Below are 15,264 nucleotides of genomic sequence, written 5' to 3'. Positions count from 1 at the left end.
TCTGAGGCCTAAATCCTTGAGTAGCCCGAGACCTGGGGCCTTGAAAAGCCTGAGACCTGGCTCCTCAAGCAGCCTGAAGCCTGGAACCTGAAGAAGTCTGAAGCCTGTAGTCCAAACAACCTGAGGCCTAGAGCTGAAAACAAGCAGAGGCCTAGCGCTATGGCAGTGAGCCTGCAGCCATATCTGGGAACATGACCCTTTCAGGAGGATTCTCATTTGGGAGGAGGGGAAAGTGTTGAGAGTCACACCAGAGGGAGAAGGCAGTAGTGAGAGTGAGATGGGAGAGGGGAGCTGAGGTAGGGAATGAGAGGATACTCGGTTGCTCCGACAAATTTTCCTTTTCTTTAAAGGGGGCTGTGCTCACAGGCAAAGGGACAGCTGGAAAATGGGATAACAAGAATTCAGAGACAGTATGTTCCTGTTAGGGTGAAAGGGAAGGCTGGTAGGTCTAGGGAATGCTGGATGATGAGAGAAATTGAGATTTTGGTCAAGAGAAAGATGGAAGCATATGTCAGATATAGATAGCAGGGCTCAAGTATATCCTTAGAAGAGCATAAAGGCAGCGGGAGTATACTTAATAGGGAAATCAGGAGGACAAAATGGGACATGAGATAGCTTTGGCCAATAGGCTTAAGGAGAATCCAAAGAGATTTTATAAATACATTAATGACAAAAAGGTAACTTGGGAGAGAATAGGACCCCTCAAAAACCAGCAAGACAGTGTGTATGTGGAGCTGCAGGAGATGGGGGAGATAATAAACAAATATTTTGCATCAGTATTTACTGTGGAGAAGGACATGGAAGATACAGAATGTGGGGAAATAGAAAGAGAGGGGAGATAGAGAGAGAGGAGACACTATTGCTTATCAGAGGAAATTTCACGCGTATTGTGGAAAGCAGATACAATTTTCATTGAAATATCCAAATAAAGCATTATTATTTGTAACACAAACCCTCAAGCTGCTGTTTGTAGCTACTCCTGGTGGGAGATCCGCTGCCGTGGTCTGAGATACTCACTTCGTTTGTTTTTTTGCTTTGGGCAATGCTGTGTGAAACATTCCTGTTTATTTTTCTTCTTAGTGCTTGTTTTTCCCCCAGCATCCATGGTGTGTGTGTGTAGCTGTGAGACACAGTAAGAGACACAAAGTGCACGAATCTTTATTCAATTGCCACCATCAGGAAGATAGGAAAACACCCGGGTGGCCAGTGACAAGCAGTGCCCTTCACATCAAAGGGCAATGCTGTGTGAACAAACAGTGAAGGGGAGGGCAGGGACTAAATCAAAATAGAGTTGGAGGGGAAATGATGCACTCCACTCCCTGCGGCGCCCACCTCTCCCTGAACAACTCCAGGGTGTTGTTGGACACCACGTGCTCCTTCTCCAAGGACACCCGGGCCCTAACGTAACCGCGGAAGAGGAGCAGGCAGGCAGTCGGTCCTAACGACCCCCTCCACGGCCCGCTGCATGGACCTGTTTATGGCCAGTTTGGCCAGGCCCAGGAGCAGACCCACGAGGAGGTCTTCAGACCTGCCCTCCCTCCTCCGTACCGGGTGCCCGAAGATCAGAAGCATGGGACTGAAGTGCAACCAAAAACAGAGGAGAAGGTTTTTGAGAAAATCAAAGAGGGAGTGCAAACGCCCACACCCAATATACACATGGTCCACGGACTCCACAGCACCACAGAACAAGCAGTTGGGCCGGGAGTCCGTGAACCACCGCAGTCTGCGGTTGCAGGGGACTGCTGCATGCAGCACCCTCCACCCCAGATCCTCAAGAGAAAGGGGGAGGACTCCCGCGTAGAGAGCCCTCCACTGGGGATCCCCACCTCCCGGTGGCAAATGGGCACGCCAGGGCATGTCCGGACAGTGAATGAGGGAGAAGAGGTGGACAGTGTGCAGCAGCAGTCGATATAGGGCCCACCTTTTTACGTCCTTGAATGGGACAAAACAAAAATTACAGAGGCGGCTCAGGTTGTGGGGCACAGGCTCCCGCGGGAAATACGGGACCCTGGGGCCAATGTGAAATTCTGTCCGGGCTGGGGTGAGCGCGGACGGGATTCCACCGCACACCTGAGCGTCCTCCAACTGGTGCACTACGTCGGGCACGACCACCGCTGTTTTAAGGCGTCGGATGGCGGTGGCCACGTACCGGACGTCTACCGCTGCCCTGCTCGCTAGGTCTTGCGGCAATGTCCAGCCCAGGCCCCCGGCACCCAGCACGTCCCCGACCCTGGTCACCCACGTCGCCACGGCCCTCCCCTCCGACAGCCACTCGAACCCGTGAGCACGGAGGTGCGGATTCCTGAGCAACGGCTCCCTGACGACAGCCGCTACTCCTGCCGGAGGGTAGGCGCGACGCAATTCGACCATGTTCCAGACAGTGATCAGGTCCTGGTAAAAGACAGGCAGCACCTTGAGGGCGACCTCCAAACCGTCACGGTTGACGAACAGGAGCTGCGTGTCGTAGTTGAGGTTACGCACCTGGCGGAAAAAATACGTCGCCAGGGCGCACCACCTAGGAGAAGGCTCGACGTAAAGGTATCGCTGCAAGGTCTGAAGGCGGAAGGTCGCGACCTGGGTGCGGACGCACACCAGCGACTGACCGCCCTCCTCAATAGGGAGACTCAGAACCTGCGCAGCGACCCAGTGCATCTTTTTGTCCCAGAAGAAGTCGACCAACGTTCTCTGGATGTCAGCGACAAAGCCAGGAGGAGGGACCAAAGTGACCAGCCGGTACCACAGCATGGCGGCCACTAGCTGGTTTACAACCAGCACTCGGCTCCTGTAAGATAGCACTCGGAGCAGTCCTGTCCAGCGGCCTAGGCGAGCCGAGACTTTGGCCTCCAGCTCCTGCCAGTTGGCCGGCCAGGATTCCTCGGCCGGGCTGAGGTAGACCCCCAGGTAGAGGAGATGGGTGGTACTCCAGCTGAACCCCCGAAACTCCTCCGGCAGGGAGTCCACCCACCACGGACCCACCAGTAGCCCGGAACATTTGGCCCAGTTGATCCTGGTGGAAGACGCTGCCGAGTACACGGCCTGGCACTCACGCATCCTCCCCAGGTCAGCCAGGTCGGTGAAAGTGAGGAGCACGTCGTCGGCGTAGGCCGAAAGGACCACCCCCGTGCCCGCGCCGCGCAGAACCAGCCCCGACAACCTCGAATGCCCGCAGAGTCCCGAGCAGGTACTTGTGATCGACCCTGTCGAACGCCTTCTCCTGGTCGAGAGACAGGAAGGCGCTCGGCAGACCAGCCCGTCGACAGAAATGGATCAGGTCCCGGACCAGATGGACGTTGTCTTGTATCCTCCGGCCCGGGACCGTGTAGGACTGGTCCGGGTGAATCATTTGGGCCAGCACGGAAGCCAGGCGAGAAGACAACACCCTGGCGAAGATTTTGTAGTCCGTGCTGAGGAGGGAGACCGGACGCCAGTTCTTCAAAGAACGAAGGTCCCCCTTCTTTGGCAGCAGGACGATGACCGCCCTGCGCCAAGAAAGGGGCAGCTCTCCGGCATTTAGATACTCCTCCAGCACCTGTGCGTAGTCGCTCCCCAGGACGTCCCAGAACGCCCTGAAGAACTCCACAGTCAGCCCGTCCAGCCCCGGGGATTTGCCCCTCGAGAGTGTCGGTCAGCTCCTCAAAGGTGACGGGAGCGTCGAGCCTTCCGGCGTCCTCCGGGCTGAGCTGCGGCAGGTCCTCCCACAGAACTCTGCGAGCATCCTCGCTGGACGGATCCGGAGAGAACAGGGCCGTGTAATAGGATCGGACGTGGGCCCTGATACCCTCCGGATCCGAGACGAGAGACCCGTCGTCGGCCAGCAGCACAAGGAGCTGCTGACGGGTGCCACGCCTTTTTTCCAGCGAGTAGAAGAAGGGGGAGCCGCAGTCCAGGTTCTGGAGGAGCTGGAGCCACGACCTCACGTACGCGCCCCGAGCCCCGATGAGCTGCAGGTCCCGGAGCGCGGCCTTCTTCTCTTCGTACACCCCGCGCAGGGCCGGGTCCGCGTCGGGCTGACCGAGGCGTAACTCCAGGTCGAGCATCTCCCTCTCCAACTCCCCGATCCTGGATTTCCGCCTCTTTGTCGACCCCCTCGCGTACTCCTGACAGAAGACGCGGACGTGAGCCTTGCCCACGTCCCACCATAGCCTCAGGGAGGGGAAGCTTCCCCGCTTCCTTCTCCAGCCGGCCCAGAAACGACGAAACGAGTCCCGGAACCGCTCGTCCTCCAGCAGCAGGTTGTTAAAGTGCCAGTACGCGGAGCCCAACCTGGCGCCGAACGGAAGGAGTTCTGCCCACACCAGGTGATGGTCCGTGCACGACACCTGCCGTGTGGAGGCCTTCGGAAAACAGGAGGCGTACGCCCGCGAAACGTACAGGCGGTCGATTCTGGACGCTCCGACCCCAGGCCTCACGAAGGTGAAGGCGATGGAGTCAGGATGGAGATTCCGCCAGACGTCCACCAGGTCGAAGGACTTGACCAAGTCCCCCAACCTCCTCCCCGACGCCGAACTCGTGCGGGCACCGCCGTGGTCCCTGTCCTCGAGGATGCAGTTAAAATCTCCCCCGAGGACGACGCACTGGTTCTCGTCGATGGAAGCGAGGAAAGCGGACACTTCTTCGAAGAAGCTCGCTTGCCTCGGCCCGGCCAGGGGAGCGTAGACGTTCACCAAGTGAAGCACTGCGCCCCCCAGCCGAACCGTCAGGTGAAGCAAACGGCCTGGCACTGGCTCCCTGACCCCCAAGATCTCCGGCTGAAAATGCGGGGCCAACAAGATAGCCACCCCGCCAGATCTGCGGATGAGGTGACTCATGTAGACCCCCCGCTCGCCACTCCAGGAGCCAGGTGGCTTCGTCTCCCGGGGTAGCATGGGTTTCTTGCAGGAAGCACACCGCATACCTCCCGTCCCGAAGGACCAAGAGGGTCTGGAATCTGCGCTGTGACTCCCTGCTGCCGTTGATGTTGAGGCTGGCTATAGTTGTCTCCATGTCGGAAGCATAGTGCAACCACCACCAGTAAACAGTTAAAAAACTATATACAATGTTTACTGGGAGGACGAGAGAGGGGAACAGAAGTCCCTCGCCCTCACCAGGAGTGCTCCCAGGAAGTTCCTGACTCGCTTTCGCTCATTCGTGTCGAGCCCGGGCACCTGGCGCGCAGCGTGGGCCGACCAGTACACTCTTTCAAAGGAGCTCCAGCGGTCAAGCGCCAGTTGGGCTCTATCCCGGCGACTCCGAGTTTCCTCGACAAATTCCCGGAGTTCCTTGAGGGGGGTGAGGGGGAGATCGGTGGGGGGCACCTGGGACTCGAAAATGTCACTGGAGACAGACTCCGCGTCGTCCCCAGTGTCCGCCACCAATCCAGAACCCTCCTCCGGGAGGTCACCCTCGGTCACCGACCCCTCCCCCACCGAGAGGATGGGGGCTGGTCCGGCACCGCCAACTGGCCTCAAACCTCCAGTGCCCCACCCCCAGCGTCACTGGCGGTACCTTCCTCGGCGCAGCCTTCCCTGGAACGCCCCGGGTTCAGGTCGTCGGGCGGCAGAGGCTCGGGGCCCCGCTCTTCTCCCGACACCGGGACGCCCGGCTCCTCGGGGAAAAGGTCCTCCCCCAGGGCCAAGACCCCCCGAAAAACAGTCTGGGAGGGAGGAGCGAGGATAACACCTACCTCGCCTCCACCGCTCGACGACCCAGCGGAGAATGCTACAGTGTTGTCCGCACCACGGCCCGTGTTGTTGTTAAAATCCCCCCAGGGGCTGGAGGAGTTATGGCGGTGGAAGGCCCGGCTGTCGCCCCTGGGGGTTTGGGCAGGTCGGGCCGTGGTGCAGGACAGTGGAGCCTCTCCCTCTCCTCCCTCTCCCCCCTCTCCCTCTCCCTCCCCCCGTCCCCCGTCCCTCCTCCCTCCCCCCTCCCCCCCCCCCTCCCCCTCTCCTCCCCTCCCCCCTTCCCCTCCCCTCCCCTCCCCTCCTTCCCCTCCCCTCCCCTCCTCCTCCCCCCACCTCGCCTTCCCCCCTCCTTCCCCCTACCTCCCCCCTTCCCCTCCCCCTCCCCTTTCCCCCCTCCCCTGGTGGGAGGTCACTGGTGGGGGCAGGCCTGTTGGGGAGGGTCCCCAAGGCAAGTCCCAGGCAGCCCCAAAATTGAGTCCCAGGCATCAGCAGTGGAGGTGGGCCTCCAGCAGTGGCAGTGATGGAGGTCCTGGGGTGGGGACGAGGCGAGTCCCAGGCAGCGGTGGTGGAGGCAGGCCTCGGCGTAGTAGGCAGGCCTCAGGCAATTCCTAGGCAGGCCCTTGATTGCAGCGGTGGGGGCAGGCCTTTTGGGGAGGGTCCCCAAGGCAAGTCCCAGGCAGCCCCAAAACTGTGTCCTGGGCATCAACGGTGGAGGTGGGCCTCAGGCCGCAGCGGCGGTGGAGGCCGTGGGGAGTGGCCTCAGACGAGTCCCAGGCAGCAGTGGTGGAGGCAGGCCTCAGGCGACAGCAGCAGTTGAGGCAGGCCTCTGGCGGGTCCCAGCAGTGGAGGCACACCTGTTGGGGAGGGACTCCCAGGCAAGTCCCAGGCAGCCCCAAAACTGAGTCCCAGGCAGCGGCGGTGGAGGTGGGCCGGGTGGAGGTTGTGGGAAGGGGCCTCAGGAGAGTCCCAGGCAGCAGTGGTGGAGGCAGGCCCAGGCGGGGTCCCAGAGATCAGCAGTGGGTGTGGGCCCCAGGTCAGCTCAAACACTGACTTGACCTGGGCGAGGCCCAGGCTGCAGCTCCAAAAGTAGGCCCGGGACTCCAAGCTCTCACCTCCTTCCACCACCTTCTCTGTCTTCTTTCTTCCTTCCTTCCTTCCTTCTTCCTTTACAGCTGCACACTGACACTGGTCCAGCCCAAGTGATAGGGGAAAACACCTGAGTGGTCCAGTGACAAGCAGTGCCCTTCACATCAAAGGGCAATGCTGTGTGATCAAACAGTGAAGGGGAGGGCAGGGCCTAAATCAAAATAGAGTTGGAGGGGGAAATGATGCACTCCACTCCCTGTGGCGCCCACCTCTCCCTGAACAACTCCAGGGCGTTGGTGGACACTGCGTGCTCCTTCTCCAAGGACAGCCGGGCTCTAACGTAACCGCGGAAGAGGGACAGGCAGTCGGCCCTCACGACCCCCTCCACAGCCCGCTGCCTGGACCTGTTTATGGCCAGTTTGGCCAGGCCCAGGAGCAGACCCACGAGGAGGTCTTCAGACCTGTCCTCCCTCGTCCGCACCGGGTGCCCGAAGATCAGGATCGTGGGACTGAAGTGCAACCAAAAGCAGAGGAGGAAGTTTTTGAGGAAATCAAAGAGGGAGTGCAAACGCCCACACCCAACATACACATGGTCCACGGACTCCACAGCGCCACAAAACAAGCAGTTGGGCTGGGAGTCCGTGAACCACCGCAATCTGCGGTTGCAGGGGACTTCTGCGTGCAACATCCTCCACCCCAGATCCCCGAGAGAAAGGGGGAGGACTCCCGTGTAGAGTGCCCTCCACAGGGGATCCCCACCGCCCGGTGAGACCCCTGTTCTCTTTTTTTGGTTTTTCCCACACTACCGCCTAACTGCAGTAGTGCTTATTTTTTCCCCAGTACCCATGTTGCGTTTGTGCAGGTGTGAGACACAGTGAAAGACACAAGGCGCATGGATCTTTATTCAAATTTCCACCACCAGGAAGAAAGGCAACACCCAGGTGGCCAGTGACAAACAGTGCCCTTCACATCAAAGGGCAATTCTCCTGTTTATATATATATATTTTTATTTTTGTTTATTAACCCCCACACTACCGCCTAACTGCGGTAGTGCTTATTTTTTTCCCCCAGCACCCATAGTGTGTGTGCAGGTGTGAGACACAGTGATACACAAAGTGCACAAATCTTTATTTAATTTCCACCACCAGGAAAATAGGAAAACACCCGAGTGGCCAGTGACAAGCAGTGCCCTTCACATCAAAGGGCAATGCTGTGTGATCAAAACAGTGAAGGGGAGGGCAGGGACTAAATCAAAATAGCGTTGGAGGGGGAAATGATGCACTCCACTCCCTGCGGCGCCCACCTCTCCCTGAACAACTCCAGGGTGTTGGTGGACACCGCGTGCTCCTTCTCCAAGGACACCCGGGACCTAACGTAACCGCAGAAGAGGGGCAGGCAGTCGGCCCTAACGACCCCCTCCACGGCCCGCTGCATGGACCTGTTTATGGCCAGTTTGGCCAGGCCCAGGAGCAGGCCCACAAGGAGGTCTTCAGACCTGCCCTCCCTCCTCCGCACCGAGTGCCCGAAGATCAGGAGCGTGGGACTGAAGTGCAACCAAAAGCAGAGGAGGAGGTTTTTAAGAAAATCAAAAGGGAGTGCAAACACCCACACCCAATATACACATGGTCCACGGACTCCACAGCACCACAGAACAAGCAGCTGGGCTGGGAGTCCGTGAACCACCGCAATCTGCGGTTGCAGGGGACCGCTGCGTGCAGCACCCTCCACCCCAGATACCCGAGAGAAAGGGAGAGGACTCCCGTGTAGAGTGCCCTCCACTGGGGATCCCCACTGTCTGGTGAGACCCCTGTTCTCATCCGTCAGCCAGAGTTCCCTGATTGGACCAGATTAACTACCCAAGCACAGATTCTATGAGGTCCACCCATCTGACCTTGTTACAATCAGTATACATTAGGTTTTCAGCATTTACCTGGAGATTCATTAAAAAAAATTGGGAAAGGAGGCAAGATTCAGCAAGGCACTGGGATGGTAGTGTCTTGCTCGGGTGAGGACAGGGAATAAGTTAATCTCTTGTTAACCTCCTCTTGGTGAAATGCCACAAATACTTTTATTTCCTTCTAACATACACATGGTTAAATTAAACTGCAGTTTGCTGGAAAAAGGAGTTTACCAAGGTGCTCTAGTGAAAGAAGAAGGTTTTAATATTTATAAAACACGAGAGAAAACAAACTGCATCTGGCACAAACTCTAACGCAGTAACACATTTAAAAGAGAGAGAATACCTATTACAGAATGAGAGAACAAATATAATAGTTTAAAAACTCTGTAATCAACTTATATTAAGTTCTTCGAATAGAATATCATTTATTGTCACTTGTATTTTGACTAAAAGTACAATGAAAAGAGTTTAAGTTGCATTCGACTATAATGCACATTTTATTTATGTGAATTCGCTATAATGCCGTTGATGAATTGCGGACACGGTTTCTAAAATGTGAACTTTTAAAACGTAATATTGGTTATAACATGATTCCGACCCCATTAGTTTAAATGGTGCTGCTATTACACAGGATTACGTGAGAACAGAACTACAGGCTTACAGCAGAATCGACTGGCACCTACATTAAGAGAGAACAGGCATAAAAAAAATTAAGATAAAGTCAACCATTGCTCAATTCATGGGTCATGGGTTCCCAACTTTGTGAAAAAGACAGAAGCCACTTTCTCCACTGCTGCAGGAAGCTGACATTGAAGCTGCTGAAACTTGGGCCGTAGGAATCCCGGGCCGGACCCATCACACTGCAGAAGTAGACCAGCACTCCACAGGACGCACCAGGAATCATCCACAAGGGCCAGGAGGAATGGAGAAAACCACCTTCATTGCTGCAGCAGCCTCCCAAAACATCCCTCCACCACCATACTTGTTAAAAGAAGGTAAGACGAATTTTGATGTCAAACATAAATGAATGGAAAGAAATAAAGAAAAGGAAGAATGAAGGCAGACCTGGTGATCAGAAGCAGGCAAGCTCAGGAGCCCAAACACTTCCTACCTACCCTGCTACCGCCGTCTTGTTTGCCTTGGTTGTCTTAGCTGAGGTCACAACTATTAATGGGTGAATGGTATCCTGAGCAGGAGCAGAATCTATAGATATCTTTGAATTCTCAGTGAAGGCTATTGCCTCAGTTTGCTTTTTCCATGAGGCGCTATATTCTGGGTCGATGAGAGAAACAGAAAAGGAGAGAGAGAAAAAGGTTCCTAGTTCTTGCTCACTTTTCCATTACTTTTGTTGCTCAAAAGCAGCAGTTAAAATATGGTTTGGTATGTATTCCTGCATCTTGCTCCATTGTCTTTCCAAGACGACTAACTTGTGATGATGCAACGCCTTCAACAAGGTTATTTTGTCCTTTCTTATTTCCAAGAGGGGTTGTAAAGGCAGAGGTGACAATATATCTATCTTAACAATGACAGGGGAGCAGCCAGTTCACCCAGTTCAGGTTTTTTCTAGTTTGGTTTGTTTTAGCAGACAGTCAGAAATTGCTGGTAACGGAGAAGCTGTTACTGTGAAAAAGGATGTTTCTTGCCTGACTGTTCTCTCTGAAATCTCTCCTGCCTGTAAGAACCTGAATTTGTATTTACCATTTGCCAAGGGGTGTGTTTTTGGGATGTTGTGGGGATTGGAACAGTTCCTTCGTTAAGTTGCAATTTCAAGTTGGTTGGATTTCCAAATAATTAAGTTATTCTATATTCTGTTTTTTTTTTGTTCATGGTTCAACCATAGTGTATAAATAAATTCTGTTTTGCTTAAAGCCGAGTGGTTTGACCAGCTCCTGGAATATCCACTTAACAGTGCCTTTCAACTAAGAGAAGTTAGGGTCTGGGTTACCTTCTGAAAGTGTTTTGAGGGGATCTGGCCTGGTCCATAACAAACTGGCAGGTGAGCCAGTATATGAAATAATCATGCACATGTGAATTAAAACAGGAGATGAGAATTTCTTGCCTGGTTCCAATGTCTTCAGAAAATACTGGCCATTTCAGTGTAGACAACTTGTTTTGTTCTGCATGGGTCAGCTGCAGCTAACTCAATCTATGTTCAGGAGAAATTGAGGACTGCAGATACTGGAGAGTCAGAGTCGAAACATTTGGTGCTGGAAAAGCACAGCAGGTCAGGCAGCATCCGAGGAGCGGAATAGTCAAAGTTTTGGGCATAAGCCCTTCATCAGCCCCAACCCTTCCCCCCCCGCCACTCTGCCCACCCACATTCCTGATGAAGGGCTTATGGCCAAAATGTCAATTCTCCTGCTCCTCGGATGCCACCTGACCTGTTGTACTTTTCCAGCGCCACACTTTTCCGGTCAATCTATGATCAAGCAATCACTGCAGCCACTTTAGGTCCTTTTCAAAAACCATTTTAGTCAATGGAAGGTCTCAAGTATTTCAGTCAGATGATAGGCATTTATGTTCTGTATTTAACATTCTTATAACAGGGGGAAGAGAGACAAAGCCAAACAGGAAATAAAAGGAATAAATGGAAAGACGGTAAAAACGAAGCATCAAGATGTTCCTTTCCTCCCACCTGCACGATGTGAAAATGCTGAAGAACCAACTGTAGGAGCTGATGAAATCCATCTTGTCCAGGAGGAAGTAGATGGTGTTGGAGTCTATTGTGGATGGGATGGTGGTTTGTGCTGGACAACAAGAGGAGATGATGTGGACAGGCGGGCACACACACAGACATGCACACATACACACACGTATGCATGCCTGCATACACACATACACATAGGTACATTCACGCATGTACGCGCACACATGCACATGCATGCACATATGTGCTCACACACACGTGTGCACAAATGAACATGCACGCATGCACACTTACATATGCTTCCAGGTACATTAAAACTGCAGTCATGCCAAGCTGCAGAGGTATTTAGAATTCCATCACGTAACATCATTAAAAACAGATTTGGTCATTCATCTTGAGGACAGAGGTGAGAATTGTTTCTCTCGGAGAGTTGTGCAACTTTGGAACACTCTGTCTCCGAAGGAGATGGAGACAGGATTTTGAATAATATTAAGACAGAGATGGGTAGATTCTTGTCAGGCAGGGAAATCAAAGCTTATTGGGGATAGTGGCAGAGCTGGCTTGAGGAAGTGAATGGTCTACATCTACTCCAGTTCTGCACGTGTGTAGAACTTTACAGTGCGCAGATGACCTGTTTCACTTGCCTAAATAATAACATAATAAATAATGTTTCTTCAAAAAACATTTATTGACATGATGGGCTTTGTGGTAAAACTGGCTCTGTGGAACATGTGATCAATATAAACACACACTCTGCTTTCTGGGACTAGTGCTTGTGCAGGCTTTACAAAATCAGAATGGGCTTTCGTCTAACATGTTGAGTTCCTTTATGTGGAGTTTGCGCATTCTCCCTGTGTCTGCATGGGTTTCTTCCAAGTGCTCCGGTTTTCTCTCTCAGTACAAAGATGAACAGGTTAGAGGGATTGGTCGTGCTAAATTGCCCCCAACGGGTTCAAGAATAGGTGGATAAGCCATGGGAAATGAGAGTTATGGGGATAGAATGAAGGGAAAGGGTTGTTCTACAGAGGGCCACTGCAGACTTGATCGAATGGAAGGCTTCTTTCTGAACTATTGGGGTTCTATAACCTTTGGAACAACAATTAGCATGGAGTACTTCCTCAAAGTCATTCTCCTGAGAGCAACATACTTTCAAACTGCAATCTAGTCAAGTCTTGCAATGTGACATTACTATTCAGACAACTGAGACTCTGTGTCCCAGTGCTGACTTCAGTCCCACTCACAGCATTAAGGTCAACATCACTGTGACCACTGCAGGCAAATCCTTCCTGGCATACTGGAGAGAGCCTGGAGAGACTGCCCCTCCGCTGCTCCTCATGGTCTTGCCCTCTCCTCATTCAACAAATACGGAGGAACAGCCCATCTCTTAACCGATGTTGGCAGGCCTGCCGGACATTTCCACTTGTTTCATTGTCGGAAAGAAAATCAGCAGTTGGACGAGAAAGGAAAGGTCAGAGCGACGGCGGGGTGGAAAATCAGAATGGCAGGGATGGGCTGTGGGGAGGTCGCTAAGAGGTTGCCCAGTTTGCTTTGGGTCTCTGCAGTTTGGAGGAGATCAAATAGAAAATCTATGTTCATAAGCTCACTCTGCAGAGGTGGTGATATAGTTGTGATGTCAGTGGCTTAGTAATTCTGGAAACACTGCTGAGTTTCCTGGAGACAAGGGCGAGAATCCCATCATCCTGCCTGGCGAAATTTAAATTAACTAATAAATCTGCAATTTAAAAAAAAAATTAGTTTAATAATAAAGGAAACGATTGTGATTTAAAAACCCATCTGGTTGTCTGATTTCCTTTAAGGAAGGGAAAATAAACTCTTCTAGCCTTGCTAAGTGACACCAGGAGAAAGTGAGGTCTGCAGATGCTGGAGATCAGAGCTGAAAATGTGTTGCTGGAAAAGCGCAGCAGGTCAGGCAGCAGCCAAAGAACAGGAGATTCGACGTTTCGGGCATTAGCCCTTCAGGAATCAGGAATAAGTGACACCAGACCCACACCAATGCAATGTCTATTTATTAAGATATTACTTAATGGTGGTGGTCGGTTTAGCACAATTAGGAGAAAATGAGGACTGCAGATGCTGGAGATCAAAGTCAAGTGTATGGTGCTGGAAAAGCACAGCAGGTCAGGCAGCATCTGAGGAGCAGGAGAATCGACATTTCGGGCATAAGACCATCATCAGGAATGAGGCTTGCGGATCAGGACTGAGAGTCAGCCAGCATCTGAGGAGCAGGTTTAGCTCAGTTGGCTGGACTGTTGGTTTATGATGTAGTGTGATATCAATAGCATGGGTTCACTCCACACACCAGCTGAGGATCACCATGAAACACTCTGCTGCTCAACTTCAGGTGAAATCACCACCAGTTATCCTTCTCTATGCTCTGGTCAGACTGTGGTGACAACTTGACTGTATTAGCTGAGCAAGCCACTTTGTTCAAGGGCAATTAAGGTTGGGCAACAAATGCCAGTCTTGCCAGTAACACACATATCCCAAGAAGAAAAATGTAACTTTGTCAAGAAGCAAGTAATGTTTTAAATAAAAGAATCCTTTAAAGCTGACACCATGAGCTGAGAGTTCAATGAATTTGTCCAATTTCCAGCTTTACAGTGACATCCTGTGGCCAATGTTAGGAATTGCAAGTGGATTTTAAAGATTTCCATTTAGAATAGCAAAGGGTTATCTAGATATAGGTCAGACCCAGCTCAGACATCAAGGAGATGGTTATATGTAGAGAAGACACACTCACAGCTCAAACATCTAACCTCTTCTTAAATGGCAGAGACTTTACCCAACTCAGAAGATCACTGCCAATATTCTTTCCATTTCTCTGGCTCCTTTTGGTATGATGCAAATTTACCCCACTATCCACTTTCTCATTCAAACCACAGTCCTGGTGCTGAAGGGCCACAAGTGATTGCTGTTTTAAGCAGGTCAGCTCTGTTAAGATGAGTTGGCAGAAACAGAGGTATATAAGACCAGGGGTCACTTGGAATTGAGACTATTGGAGAGATGTTCGGGCAGAGGAGGGAGGGGGATCACAGTGCTGTGGTTAGCACTGCTGCCTCAGCGCCAGGAACCTGAGTTTGGTACCAGCCTCAGGTAACTGTGGATGTGGAATTTGCACATTTTCCCCGTATCTGCATGGGTTTCCTCCGGGTGCTCCGGTTTCCTCCCATAGTCCAAAGATGTGCAGGTCGGGTGAATTGGCCTAGGGAAATGCAGAGTTACGGAGCTAGGGTAGGGGCTTGAATCTGAGCGGGATATTCTTCGGTGAGTCAGTGTGGACATGTTGGGCCGAATGGCCTGTTTCCACATTGTTGAATGTTACACCATTGAATCCCCACAGTGTGGAAAGAGGCCATTCAGCCCATTGAGTTAAGACCAACCCTCCAAAGAGCATCCCAATCAAACCATAGCCCCACATTTCCCATGGCTAAACCCTTAACCTGGACCCAATGGGCAATTTACCGTGGCCAATCCACCTTACCTTCACATCTTTAGACTGGGGAGTAAGTCAGTACACCCTGTGAAAACCCATACACACACAGGGACAATGTGCAAACCCCACACAGTCACCCAAGTTGAACCAGGTCCCTGGCGCTGTGAAGCAGCAGAGCTAACCATTAGGTAGGTGGAAAGAAATCATTTCCTCTGATTGGGAAAACCTAGAACAGAGGAGCATAATCTTAAAATTACAGCTGGATCGTGCAGGAAACACATCTTCACCCAATGTGCAGTGCCATGTTGTTGTGGCTGTAAGAGATTATATTGACCTGTTTTTTTCTGAAGAGGTTTTAAGGCAAAGTTGCCAAGCAGTCACTGAGAATGCAAACAATTTACAAAGCCTTGGGTATTTTTTGAAAAGTTGGAGCAATAGAAGCAGCCTGAATGGGTGTGGTAAAGCTCCCACCTACATAAGCAGGATTTTTAGTTTTAGCATTCAGCAGTTGTTGGGG

The sequence above is a fragment of the Hemiscyllium ocellatum genome, chromosome 16 (assembly GCF_020745735.1).
Source record: "Hemiscyllium ocellatum isolate sHemOce1 chromosome 16, sHemOce1.pat.X.cur, whole genome shotgun sequence".
NCBI classification, from domain to species: domain Eukaryota; kingdom Metazoa; phylum Chordata; class Chondrichthyes; order Orectolobiformes; family Hemiscylliidae; genus Hemiscyllium; species Hemiscyllium ocellatum.
Note: the sequence above shows the minus strand (reverse complement) of the source record.